Consider the following 13,570-nt stretch of genomic DNA (forward strand, 5'->3'; position numbering starts at 1 on the left):
GCTGCACTGGAGTTTGGCTGCCGCTGCCCTACTTCACTCTAGTTTAGTTTCACTCACTTTACATCCGGGTTTTTTCCCTAGGCAATGGGCGCCGCAGCACACCCCGTTCCTTAGGCAAAGTGAAATAAATTCGCCGCACCGACACGTCAAGTAGTCCGCCCGCCCGAGCGCCGCCGCGGGCCCCCATCGCCACCCCCGCCGCCGCCCCACCGCCCCCGGTGGGGGGACCCGAGCGTCCCGGGAGCCGCGGGCCGAGGCGCGGGGGCCCGGGCCGGCCGCCGTACCACTCCGCCCGGCGGCCCCCTCCCTCCCCGCCGCGGCCCGCTCTCCCCCGGCGCCTCCTCTCCCCTCGCCCTCGTCCCCGCTTTCCCAGCCCCAGTTCCTCTCGCCCGGCTCTCGGGAGCGGCGGGGGCGCGCACGGCGGCGGCGGCGGCGGGCCGGCGGGGCCGCGCGGCGGGCTCCCGCGCGGGCGAGTGTGTCTGGGCCTGGGCGGAGGGATCCCCGGGCTGAGGCGGCGGAGGTGCTGCGGCCCGGGGCCGGGTGGTGAATGGGCTGGTGGTGCTCGCTGCTGCTGCTGAGAGGAGGAGGAGGAGGATGAAGAGTTGGGCTTGTTTGTCTCCCACAGTTTCTCTCCTGCTGCTCTGATTCCCCCCTCCCGATTCCGGCCCGGGGCCTGTGTGTGTCCCTCCTGGAGGAGGAGGAGGATCCAGTTCCTCCCCCCACCCCCTCCTCCCCACCCCCCCTTGCCTGGGGAAGAGGAGGAAAGAAACAGCCCAGAGAGAGAGAGAGAGTGAGTGAGAGAGGAGAGGAGAGGAGGAGGAGGAGGAGGGAGAAGGGAACAACCTACCATCTTAACACACTAATATCTAAAAAGTGCGAGAGGCCCAGAGCAGCAGCAGAAGCAGCAGCAGCAGCTCCAGCTTCTTCCCTCCCTCCCCATGAAGAAGAGTTCCCTCCTCCTCCTCCTCCTGCTTCTCCTGCTCAGAGTTCCTGCCTCCAGCTGCCAGGGGGGACAGCCAGCCAGCAGCAGGAGGGTGCAGTATCCCAGCTTTTCCATTCTCTCTTCTCCTCACTCTCCTCTCTCTTTTTTTCTGGAGTAGCTCTATTTCCCCTCCCTCCCCCTTCCCCCTCTGCCTGTCTCCTCTCTCCCTCTGTCTTGTCGCTGGTGTTTGTCTCTGGGAGGATCAGGGGCTGCCTGCTTGGAGTTTGTTGTGGGGGGAGGTAGGGGGAGGGGAGGGGTGTGTGGGAGGGAGGAGGGAAAGGGGGGTGTTCTCGTCAGGACCCCTCAGTCAACTTGAGATTTGAGCAATAACTTCCCCTTCGGGGCGCCCCCCTGCGTGCCCTTCCCATACCTGCCCCCCCGAAAAAAAAGACAATGGGAAAACCTTGGCTCCCCCCCTCCTCCCCTCTGCCCTCCACCCCTCCCCAGGATAAATTGGAAGTAAGTTTATGAGCAGCCTCGGGAGCCTGGGCGCAGAGTGCAGGGCCGGAGCGGGTGACAGAGGCGGCGTGCCGGGGGCGGCGGGGAGGGGGCGTCACATTGTCCCGGCGGGGGGCCGGCCGGGGGCTGCGGGCGGGGGCGGGGGGCACGGAGCCTCGCCCGCTCCCCTCGGCTGTCCCTAGGCCCGGGGAGGGTAGCTGGGGCTCCTCCATCCCACCACCCCACCCCGGGATGCTGTCGGGGGGAAGTTTTTATTATGATTATTTATTTAATTAAAAAAAATTTTTTTTTGGAAAACCATCTTATTTGGTGACTGAGGGATCTGGTTTAAAAAAAAAAAAAAAAGCTGCGGCTGCTGACGCTGTCGGGCGCGAGTGTGTGTGTTTGTGTATGTGTGTGTGTGAGTGTGAGTGTGTTGGTGCATTTGTCTTGGGTGGCCGGAGCAGCGTTGGGGAAATTCCGCTTATTCTTCTTCTTCTGCAACTTGTTATTCCGAAGAGTCTGCCTGCACCCCTCACCCCGGGGCCGGCCCTCCCGCATTCGCCCCCGCGGCCGCCGGCCACGGGGCGCCCCCGGGACCCCGAGCGGGCCGGGGCGGACAGGCCGCTCCGAGAGGGGCCGCGGCCGCCCCTCCCCCGCCCGCGCCCCCGCCGGGGGGAGGGGCGCGCGGAGTGGGACTCTTTCCGTTTGGTCCAGCCCCGTCGTGCACGCAGTTCCCAACACTTCTCGTCATCCTCTCTTTGGTCTCTTTATTCTGCTGAGCGGTGCTGTTAGGATTTCTTTTTTTTTTTTTCCCCTGACCACGTTCGCGATGGTGGGTAGCAGCAAGGTGGCCCTTGTAGGGGAGGGGTTGGTATCGAGATTGGGCACCGGGGGAGAACGCCTTCTTTCAACTTTGTCTGTGGCTTGCACCCCCGGAGAAGGCCACAGGCCGGTTGTGGGGTGCAGATGTGCCGAGAGTGATTTCTAAGTAGTTGAGTTGTTGTGATGAGGGTACGACTGCTAATGGTCGGCAGGTTTTGTTTTCATTGGTGAATCTGGTGTCATCATATTCCGGTCATATGTTGAAATATTCTTTGTTTAGGTCTGGAAGTAGAGGATCTCACTCTGCACGTCCACATTGTGTTGTTTTTAAAATGATGTCTCTGGGAGTATGGATTTCTAGAATTTCAAATCTGAGTGAAGGTCCGGGCGTGTGTGGGCCTCATCGCCTGGCCTTGACAGTGAACTTTGTGGCTGTGTTTCGGATTTCAAAGATTTGCCCCATAGCTGGGGAAGGAGTTGTGCATTTTTGCTGATAGTCGGTGTCAGGAATGTAGATGCTCGAGCTGGGGAAGTTAGAGAGGGAAGAACATTTATATATAAATAATGGATAGTTGAATATTAGAATTAGATTAATTTGGGCTGATGAAAGTTTTTGTTTTTGTTTTTGTTTTTTTAAGCAGTTGTGCACTCTGGGAAGGAAGTCTTTTCCCAGGTTCATTTGATAGGGATTCTTTAAGGCGAGGGGTTGGAATTATCTCCTTTTTGGTGAGTTCTCACCAACATCTGTAGCTTTATTGAGGGCCTGGTAAGGATACTGAAATTGAGGCTAAACCATGTAAGCATACTTTTCAGTGTTTATGGTATTTGTTTACATCTGGTGTTCACTCTAATTTAAGCAATAGAAATAAATAGGTCAGCTTTGCTTTTGGTCTTTGAAGACTGGCCCCCTCCTTCCTTTTTTAAGTTTCACAATTTATTTGGTTTACAGCATTGTTGGAAACTGTTACTACATTTTTACTGGAAATACTATTATTCATTTTAGTTTTGGTAAGTTCCTTCTTATTCTCTTCTTCTGTCTTCACTTGTTTATGGAATCGGTGTTGTGGGCTTAAAACTAGTTTATTTTAGGGGGTCATTAAAAATGTCTGAAAAATACGTTTTCAAATCCCAGGACCTATCTTTTCATGGCAAAAAGGAAATTTTGTGTGCAGTTATGCTAATGTTTATAAAAAAATTTCTGTACTTAAAACGTTTGTAGATCTACAACTATCCTTAAGTGAAGAGCATAGTAATAGTGCACAAAGTTCTCAAAACACAAACATCTGGCTAACATGTTACGAATATTCCAGGGGCTTTTTTTTTTTTTTTTTTTACATCAGACTTTTGCTTTTGGTAACATAATAGTATTTGCAGTTTGACTGACATTGCTTGGCTGCCCATAATAAAGTTTTTTGCTTGGGTGCTATTGAAGGCTTTTTAACTTAGTTTTTAGACAATTTTGCAGGCTTTGTTTAAGCATGTTGTATTTTGGACTGAGGCAAGTCTTTGTGGAACTGGAGTAGTAATAGATGAGAAAGACACCTACCTGGGCTAAATTGTATTTTTAGAAGGTGTAAGTGATGGATGGGGCCTATTTCTTTTAGCTTTGAAGGGTCCATCCTTTTTCCTATTCAGTTGTCTGGAAGGAGCTGCCTCTGAAATACTTTTCTTCTGCTTACATGGAGATCTCTAAATGCTATCCAGCAGGAGGTGCTACAGCCAGAAAAAGGAAATTTTTGAATTTTGAGGGTCTTGCTACTTATTACAGCTCTACTTAGCTTCAGCTAAGCAACAGGATTAACACCTTAAAGTTCCAGAAAGATTTTGAGTAAGTCCATTTAAAAATTCCATTCATAAATTTTGTTTGCTACTTGAAACTGAAGTCTTTGACTATACAAAGTAGATGTGTGATTGCGGATAGCTTAAGGATTCTGGGCCTTGGTACAGAGCACTGTTTAGAATTATTTTATTTGGAAGGGGAATTAGTCTTGTGTTGATGAGTGGGGTGTTCAGCACGTATTTTAAAAAATTATTTGTAATTGTTATAAACAAAAGTAGTTGGTATGATTTAGGGCTTTAAGCCTTGTTATCATCCCTATAATATTAATACAAATAGGATATAGAGTAGTTGAGATTTTGGAAAGGGGGATAGTGTGTGGAAAAAATTTTAGACTTTTTGTAGTTTTTTCCCCTCAGATTTACAGACTATGATTCTAATATAGATAAATTTTTAGGCACTCAGCTTTATAAATACATGTGGTTGATGTACTTAAGTTAGCCTGCAAAGACTGAGATTCTTGAACTGTAAGTCAGGTTCTATCAGTGGTAGGTCATTGCTGATATAATAGTAACTGCATAAAGATGAATATAGCTACTTTAACAGTTTCATAGCATTTACAGCACATGGTCCTTTGAAACTCTGTTAGTGTTAGGTGAATTGATTATCACTGGAAATATCATGCCACTGTGGTTGCTTGTAAAGTTTTGTGTCAAAGTTTTAAACATTTGGGGATGCTAGAAAGTTTGATAAATCTGCTTTGAATTTTGTCTGTTTTGTAGGCAAAATACTGCTTTCTCAGTAAGACCAAATGAGATAATACATATAAAAGTTCTTCATAAATGGTAAGAAAGCATGCAGATGTTAAGTTGTTGAGATAGGTAACTGATTAATACATGGACAGAAGCTTCTGTCTTAAAATGCTAACTTTTTCCATATCAATTGAGAAAGTAATACATTTAAAGTGCACCCTGGACTCTATAGTTTTTTTATTTTTTTATTTTTTGAGACGGAGTCTCGCTCTGTTGCCCAGGCTGGAGTGCAGTGCGATGATCTTGGCTCACTGCACCTCTGCCTCCCAGGTGCAAGCGATTCTCCTGCCTCTCAGCCTCCTGACTAGCTGTGATTACAGGTGTCCACCACTACGCCCGGCTAAGTTTTGTATTTTGAGTAGAGACGGGGTATCACCATGTTGGCCAGGCTGGTCTTGAACTCCTGACCTCAGGTGATCCACCTGCCTCGGCCTCCCAAAGTGCTGGGATTAGAGGCGTGAGCCACCGCGCCCAGCCTAAATTTTTGTTTTTTAAATACTGCTTGGTTACCAAAAATGTCTTTGTTATAGTTTTGAAGCTGCTTTTGAAAAAATGCTGCCTAGTCAGTTTCTCATAATTAAAAAAAAAAAGGTCATTTTCCCTTTTGAAGATCCTGTGAATTGTATGTCCCCTATTACAGTTTTTCTTCATTTCTCCATTGATATGATGTGATAGTAGTTGATTTTAGTGAGTATGTAAGTTCCCTGATTCTTCTATAGACTCTTATTAACACAGAGTAACAGATGTCATGGTTAAAGTTTTGAATGTTTTGACTGACTCTGCTAACTTTCTGAAAAATTCTTACTGCCTAAAGCTTTCAAGCTTGTTTCACAGTGAAAAAGATGTATATCTGTATGTGTTAGTATTAGGTATATGTGGATATATCATTTTTGTTTTTCTATTTTAGAAGGATGCACAAGGAAATGACTACTCAAATCTAGAGGAGTGCACTGAAATATTTTTGTGTAAAAATAACCCAAAAGTTTAAAGCCTTGAGTTTCAGCTTTCTTATAAACTCTGCTCACAAATTTGGAATAGAAACATTTTAAAGTAAAATATAGATAATTAGGAACCCTGTGTTTATGAGCCTATCAAAAGGTATAATATCTTAAATTTTAGAAGTGACTGTTCTTTTGAAATTGCCCCCTTTGGAAAGTAAATATAGAAACTTGCTTCTGTGAAGGGTGAGAAAAACACTTAACTGTTTAGATAAAAATGAAACCTCTCAGGGTGTTATTAACTTTTTCATCCTACAGACAGTGAATAGTAAAGCTTTCTGTGAAGACATACTGAAGTTAAGCTTATATTAATGTGCTTTTAAATTTTGTATCCTTAGTATTTTATTGCTGAAGGCTTTTGTATTTAATTACTATTCAAAGAGAGAAGGGAAGGAATTAAAGTTTTAGGTCTCTGACCTTTGATGCAATTCTTTTATATCTGTATCTAGAACTGATTTCTTGAAACATGTTTGAATTTTCATATTATTTTGTGCTGGGAAACGTTAATGATTTATGTTGACTTCTTAGGAGCTTTTGTACATGGGCTTTTTTTGTAGGCCTAAGAATTCTTTAACGTTTTGATCACATTAATTTTCTCAGGTGTATATTTTTGCTGCTTTGCGATTTTTTTAAAAAAAGAGATAATATGTTAACATTGCATTGAATTTATTGTAGATAATTATTTCTTACAGCATATGTTTTCTACTTCGTATATTTGTGTGTATATGTGCCCATACTATTTTGTAGGCTTTCGTATAATTCTTATATGTGTGTTAAATTTTTGAATAGTTATCTTTTGTGAAAATGTTGAAGTAGACTTTTATGAATAACTTTTCTATTACTTGTCCCTCAATTCAGTCTTAAAATTATGGTGAACTCTTCCCTTTTGGAAATTATATGTGAGGTTCAGCCATCCTTTGGACTCTTCTAAAGCAACTTTGTTACACTAGACTTGTGTGGCAATTTGAATACTCCTCCACTTCTCCCTTTTAGTACCCTGCAAGTCTGTCCCCTCTCCCTGCCTTAAAAATAAATGAATAAAAAAGACTTTGGTGAAAATATCTCAGTTGAAGGCAACTATTCTTTTCTATACTTTGGAATCAGTTACAGAAATGTTTTCTGCTTTTCTAAGTAGTCAAGAAAGTGAACCAGTATGGAGGGGATAGGAAGGGGATGAGGCCTAACAGGTTGATGATCTAGGCTTTATTTTGACTCTGTTTGTGGGCCTAGGGGAAAAAATAACTTAAACACAGAAGCCAAAAAGATGGGTTTTGTTTTATTGTTTTGGCTGCATTGAGAATACAAACTGTCAGTACTTGAGGAGAAGGAGCAGCAGAAAGGAATTGATTTTTTTTCTGCTGCAGATCCAAGTATTGTTAACCATGTGCATCTCCAAAGTGACATACTTACAAATCAAACAGTAGTTGATTCTTTCACTCAGTTAACAGTCAGAACCCTAAATTGTGTGTGTGTTTTTTTAAATTTTAAATAAGTACCCAAAACTTTGGGGTAATGACAATAATTTCCTGATAAAAGTGGGTGATAGTAACCATGGCAACTGCTATCTCTGGCCTTATGGACAGTATGTTGTATTGATGAAGCTTCAAATCCTTTATAGTAGCCCGTCACTTTTATGGTGAAATGTAGTAGCATGTGTTGCAGATGATTTTTAGCTGGATTGCGTTAAATTTGTGTGCCAGCTTATCTTTCCTTGTTAGGAATTTCTTGGACTATATTCCAAAACATGTTTGTGAAGGTGCTGTTGCCTGAAAATAACCCACCACCTGTGTTAGGCCTCCTGATGCAGATTGCACTTAGTTCTTTCCCAGCCTCCTTCCAACAGACTTGCAGAAAACAGGAGGGTGTGTAGCAACTGTATATATATAAATTCTAGCTCAAACTTATCAGCTTGTGTTTGGACATGTTACTGATAGCTTACAAAATCTTTTGTGTTTTCAGAAGAGGTCAGTGGATGGGAGAAGTGGGCCTGTAGTTGGAATACTATTTTTCTAAGTGTTCTTTCTAGAAGCGTGTGTGTGTGTGTGTGTGTGTGTGTAGGGAATTAGAGGTGAGGAATGGAGGGCATAAATACTGAGTAAGGACTTGACAAAAGCAGAACTTCAGTATTTTTTGTTTGTTTTTGTGATGGGGTGTGCGTGTTACTATAAAAATTATTTCCTGGTGGGCAATATTAGAATATGGGGAATGTTTGCTTCTGAGAATTTTCTTCAAGAAAAATTATTTATAAAATACATCTTGAATAATTGTTAAAAAGCAACCTGTTAAAACAATTAAATTTTTTTTTTTTTTTTTTTTTTTTGAGAACGAATCTCTCACTGTCACCAGGCTGGAGTGCCGTGGTGCGATCTTAGCTCACTGCAACCTCCACCTCCCAGGTTCAAGCAATTCTCCTGTCTCAGCCTCCCGAGTAGCTGGGACTACAGGCACGTGCCACCACGCCCAGCTAATTTTTGTATTTTTAGTAGAGACAGTTTCACCATGTTGGCCAGGATGGTCTCGATCCCTTGATCTTGTAATCCACCCGCCTCGGCCTCCTAAAGTGTTGGGATTACAGGCGTGAGCCACCGCGCCTGGCCAAAACAATTAAACTTTTTTGTGGGGGAGGATTAGAGAATGTTGAAATGGATCCATTCAAACTTTAAAAAACTATTTCAAAAATTATATTTTTTATTACATCAAGTCTTTTTGCTTTTTAAGCATTTTTTTCTGTGCTTCTCCTATGTAAGATTTTTCTAATGTGAAAATGTTGATCTAAATATTGATACTTTTTCCTGTATGTACTAGAGAAACTATGTGCCACAGCAGAGAACATACAAATTTGATCTAAATTTGATTAGACTCTGATAATAAGATATAGTCAAATTGTGCTAGATATTTCAGACTTTCTTGAAACTTGCTGTGATAACGTGGTTTACTTACTACAAGTCCCAGTATGCATTGCAGTTTTTGCTTAACTTCAGATTAGAGCACTGCATGCTGGGACCTGTAGTTGATTTAAATAGTACGGAAAACCCTTCCCTCTTGTCTACTCCATTTTATACACAGCTTCCCAGGCCTCTAAGAACTTTCTGCTAAGTAGTTTGATTACTAATATTATGATTATTATACTGCTTAAATTCTAAAGCGAGTCTTCAGAAACAACCTAGTGTTTTAGTTTACCTTAGATTAATTTATTGTATTTTTTATCAACTACTATAAGGTTTACACACAAAATAATATATTGAAAACTTGACTTAGCAGATGTAAATTATTTTTATGCATGTGGTGATACAGGTCTCTTTATAATTATGGCATCATTGATTGCTAGTGTGGGCATGAGAAACCTCTTATTATCAAGCCTGACATATATGCTGTTCCTTTTTTTTTTTTTAAATGGGGATAGTTATTCTGTAAGGTTGGATGGAAGGTTTTCTGTGCCAGTATTTAATTTCAGAGTTCTGTGATTCTTCTGTAATAATTGTCAACATCTTGCATATCAGTACGCTTTAACTGGAATTCCTGAAAATAAATGTGGTTTTAGTGTAAATTTAATACTTGAAAATGTAGTCTGAGGCAGAGAGAGAGGTGAGACGTCTTTAATAATTTATTTATATTTTTATTTGGAAAGTTTAAATTTTTTCGTGAGGATTCTACTTTAATTTTATTAACTAATATCAGAGGGTTGTTGCAGGGATTGTTGAAATCTATGACAGTGCCTAGCACAGTGCTTGGCACATAATAAGGGCTCAGTAAACGTTTAGAATTAGCAGCAGCAGTAGTAGTAGTTACTGTTATTTTAAAAAATAGCACGCTTCACATTTTTTCCCTCTCTTTTTACAATATAATTTGATCAGAAGCTCAGGCTGTTCTAAGACCTTGAGATTTTTGGCTTATGGTAATGATGTGACAAATTCCTGAGAATGTTTTTGCTGTGCGTGAAATGTCCTTGCACCTCAGTTTCTCCCTAAGTGATACATGCCCCCAAAAGGACTATCACAGCAGTAGCTGAATATTTTGACTAGTATTCAGCTCTGCCTGTCTAGTACTCATTGCATCTATATCAAAAGCCTTTGGTTGACTTCAGAAAGTTCAAAAGATAATGAAAATTTATTGTTTACAATGTTTGCACTGGTAGAATATCCAAACTAGTTGATTAAGGAAAATAAGATGCTGCAAAATGCCCCTTTTGTTACAGTGTATGTAACCTTGGAAAAATTCTGTTGTATTTAGAAGCATGTACCAATCTATCACTGTAGTTCACAGTGTTACAGGATTGATGTATTGGAGGCCAGTAAGCAGCCCCAGAAAGAAAGTGTAGTTTCAAAAACTCTTCAGTCTTTGCATTAATTTTCTCTTTTAGGACACTGACTTCTTTTAGGTTCTTGAACTTGTATTTTTATTTGCATGGCTGGTCCCTTTTGGCTGTTTGAGAAGGGAAAGGGATGCCTGGAGATATTGGAAAATGTAAGCGTAAGCTGCAATGTGTATGTCTTAGTTTGAATGTATGCAGAAGCAGGGCAGTGACTTTCTTACTTGCTTAGCCAGTATCTTATTCCAGCTTTTTCTCTTGTGAGGAGTTCTTACAATATTGTTGCTGAGGGCTACCATGTTTATTTAAGAAAACTCTGCCTTTAGTTTTATTTATTTATTTATTTATTTATTTATTTATTTATTTGAGACGGAGTCTTGCTCTGTTGCCCAGGCTGGATATGGAGTGCAGTGGCGCGATACCGGCTCACTGCAACCTCCGCCTCCCAGGATCTAGCAGTTCTCATGCTTCAGCCTCTCGAGCAGCTGGAATTACAGGCATGCACCTCCATGCCAGGCTAATTGTTGTATTTTTAGTAGAGATGGGATTTCACCATGTTGGCCAGGCTGGTTTCTAACTCTTGGCCTCAAGTGATCTGCTCACCTCGGCCTCCCAAAATGCTGGGATTATAGGCGTGAGCCACCACGCCCAGCCCAAGAAATATTTTTTAAAGTACTTGTTTATATAGCAAACCAATCCGCTGTAATAATACTAGCCTCCCCCCCTACATCGTTGTGATTTAAAATTTGTTAATATGGCCAGGCGCGGTGGCTCACGCCTGTAATCCCAGCTCTTTGGTAGGCTGAGGTGGGTGGATTACCTGAGGTCAAGAGTTCGAGACCAGACTGGCCAACATGGCAAAACCTCATCTCTACTAAAAACAGAAAATTAGGTGGGCGTGGTAGCAGGTGCCTGTAATCCCAGCTACTCGGGAGGCTGAGGCAGGAGAATCGCTTGAACCTGGAAGGCGGAGGTTGCAGTGAGCTGAGGTTGTGCCATTGCACTCCAGCCTGGGACACAGAGCAAGACTCTGTCTCAAAAAAAAACATTGTTAATATGTAGATTAGACATTAAATAGATTCCTTAGATGTGTCCAAAATGTATGGAATCTGGTCTGATATGCTTCTATTTTATAAGCTGTTTTATTTATATCAATTTGTCTTTTCAAGACCTAATATTAAAATGAAATAAATTCAGCAGTTACAAAGGAGTTAATACAAAGGGCTAAATATAAGGAGAAAAATAGTCCCTGGTGTTAATGGGCCAATATAGAAAATACCAGGTTTGGAGGAATTCTCATTCCATGTTTTTATCATTGTATGTACCCATGTGATTACTGAAATACTAAAGTTGGAAATCAGGAGAGGAAATAAGGAGAGTAAAACTGGGCAGCCATGTAGATTCAGTGTAGAGACCTTTGACACACCTAAATTATTGAACACAATTTTCTTTTTTAATGAAATGTCCCAGGCCAGTATAAAGGAAACAGTTGTGATGATGTCAGAAGACTTGGTCTTAAGTGTACTCCTGTCATGTAGCTGTACACTCTTGGGAAGGTCATCCTTGCTGGGCTGTAGTTTACCCAGTGGTAAAATGGGGATAACAATAAGGGCCTGCTTCACTATGATATTAAAAGGATTAGATAGCCGGGTGCGGTGGCTCACGCCTGTAATCCCAGCACTTTGGGAGGCCGAGGCAGGCGGATCACGAGGTCAGGAGATTGAGATCATCCTGGCTAACACGCTGAAACCCCATCTCTACTAAAAATACAAAAAAATCAGCCGGGCGTGGTGGCGGGCGCCTGTAGTCCCAGCTACTCGGGAGGCTGAGGCAGGAGAATGACGTGAACCCGGGAGGCGGAGCTTGCAGTGAGCCGAGATTGCGCCACCGCACTCCAGCCTGGGCGACAGAGCGAGACTCCGTCTCAAAAAAAAAAAAAAAAAAAAAAGGATTAGATAAGATAATACTCATTAATGTACTTTATATTACTAAAGTTGTGTATGTAAATTGAATTTTTAATCAGCAATAAGGGGCTGGGTTTTAAGATACTTGTCTGTATCATGTTAATAATATTAATATTATACAATTTTAAATAATGAGTTAGAACCAAAAAATTAGTGATCCACCCTGCTCCCAATACACCAGTACTTTTTTTTTTTTTTTTTTGACACGGAGTCTTGCCCTGTTGCCCAGGCTGGAGTGCAGGGGGGCCATCTCCGCTCACTGCAACCATTGCCTCCTAGGTTCAAGTGATTCTCCTTCCTCAGCCTTCCCAAATAGTTGGGACTACAGGCGTGTGCTACCACACCCGGCTAATTTTTGTATTTTCAGTAGAGACAGGGTTTCACCATGTTGGCTAGACTGGTCTCTAACTCCTGATCTCAAGTGATCCACCTGCCTCAGCTTCCCAAAGTGCTGGGATTACAGGCCTAAACCACCGCGCCTGGCCCAATAGACAAATTCTTGACGTGTGTTTACATGTGTGTTTATGGTGTAGTTCTTAACAATATACACATTGATACATTTGTGTGTATATTATAAATATAAATGTACTGGTGTGTTGTCATGGGAATGAAAAATTTTAATTATGAGCTTTTATGTTTTAAAAATTTTATTTTATTAACTATACAAATTTTATTTTTATGTGTTAATATACAAACTTACATAAATATATATATTTGTTTGGAGAGTTGACATACACACATTTTGGAGAAATTACATAGATTTTAAATGTTTGACAAGTTGTGAACGGTTTTTGTACCTTAGGTTTATCTGTTGTCATTAATACTAAGGAGTGTTTATTATGTATAGTGCTGAGCCTTTTTACACGTAGAATCTCATTTAGTTTTAATCCTCACAGCAATATTCTGAGAATTTACTATTATTATCCTACCTCCATTTTACAAATGAGGAAGTAGAGGTTTCCCTCGGATCACATAGGTAACAAGTGATACAACCTGGATTCAAGCCCAGGTTTGATTCCTGAGCCCTTGCTCTTAAATGTCCAAAATGCTATACTAAACTGTGTAATTCCCATAGAAACCTAGAAATGAATTACTAAAGAAGTTTTCAATTTACTGAAATGGCCACAGCTACAGTGTATCATTTTGAGGCTGTTTCATGTTGATTTTGGTTTGGTTAGGTTGAATAGTTTGAAAATAGTAAACATTGGAATGGGATGGAAATGAAGACATTTGGGACAGTGCCTGCTTTGTTTATCCTTCTATATCCATTGCCAAGCATAGTGCATAGCATGGGGTGGGGTCTAATAGCTATTTCTTAAAGTTTGGAAGTTGGGCACTTTATGAAGCACAGTGTAAGTTAGTTTAATACATTTTTTTAGTAGGTGCAAACGGTTTACATTCACTATTTCAGTCAGTCCTTATGTAATTATCAACGTTTTAGAGTTTTAGATAAGTGTCCTTTCAA

General features: G+C 41.8%; 1 protein-coding gene across 49 annotated transcripts in view; it reads left to right on the forward strand.

Moving 5' to 3' along the window:
• The first annotated feature begins 490 nt into the window (after positions 1 to 490).
• PHF21A (PHD finger protein 21A) overlaps positions 491 to 13,570 on the forward strand; it is a 196,341-nt gene continuing 183,261 nt past the window's right edge. For 4 of the 49 annotated variants that reach the window (XM_063640884.1, XM_063640899.1, XM_063640892.1 and 1 more), the window contains exon 1: positions 527 to 1,034. The gene's annotated coding sequence lies outside the window, so the exon portion shown is untranslated. Of the gene's footprint in view, positions 1,035 to 1,292; positions 1,442 to 2,078; positions 2,256 to 2,313; positions 3,254 to 3,880; positions 4,074 to 4,804; positions 4,868 to 13,570 lie in introns of those variants that run through there. The other 45 variants (XM_063640871.1, XM_063640876.1, XM_055281782.2 and 42 more) reach the window with 27 other exon arrangements.

The sequence above is a fragment of the Symphalangus syndactylus genome, chromosome 6, assembly GCF_028878055.3.
Source record: "Symphalangus syndactylus isolate Jambi chromosome 6, NHGRI_mSymSyn1-v2.1_pri, whole genome shotgun sequence".
Lineage (NCBI taxonomy): Eukaryota > Metazoa > Chordata > Mammalia > Primates > Hylobatidae > Symphalangus > Symphalangus syndactylus.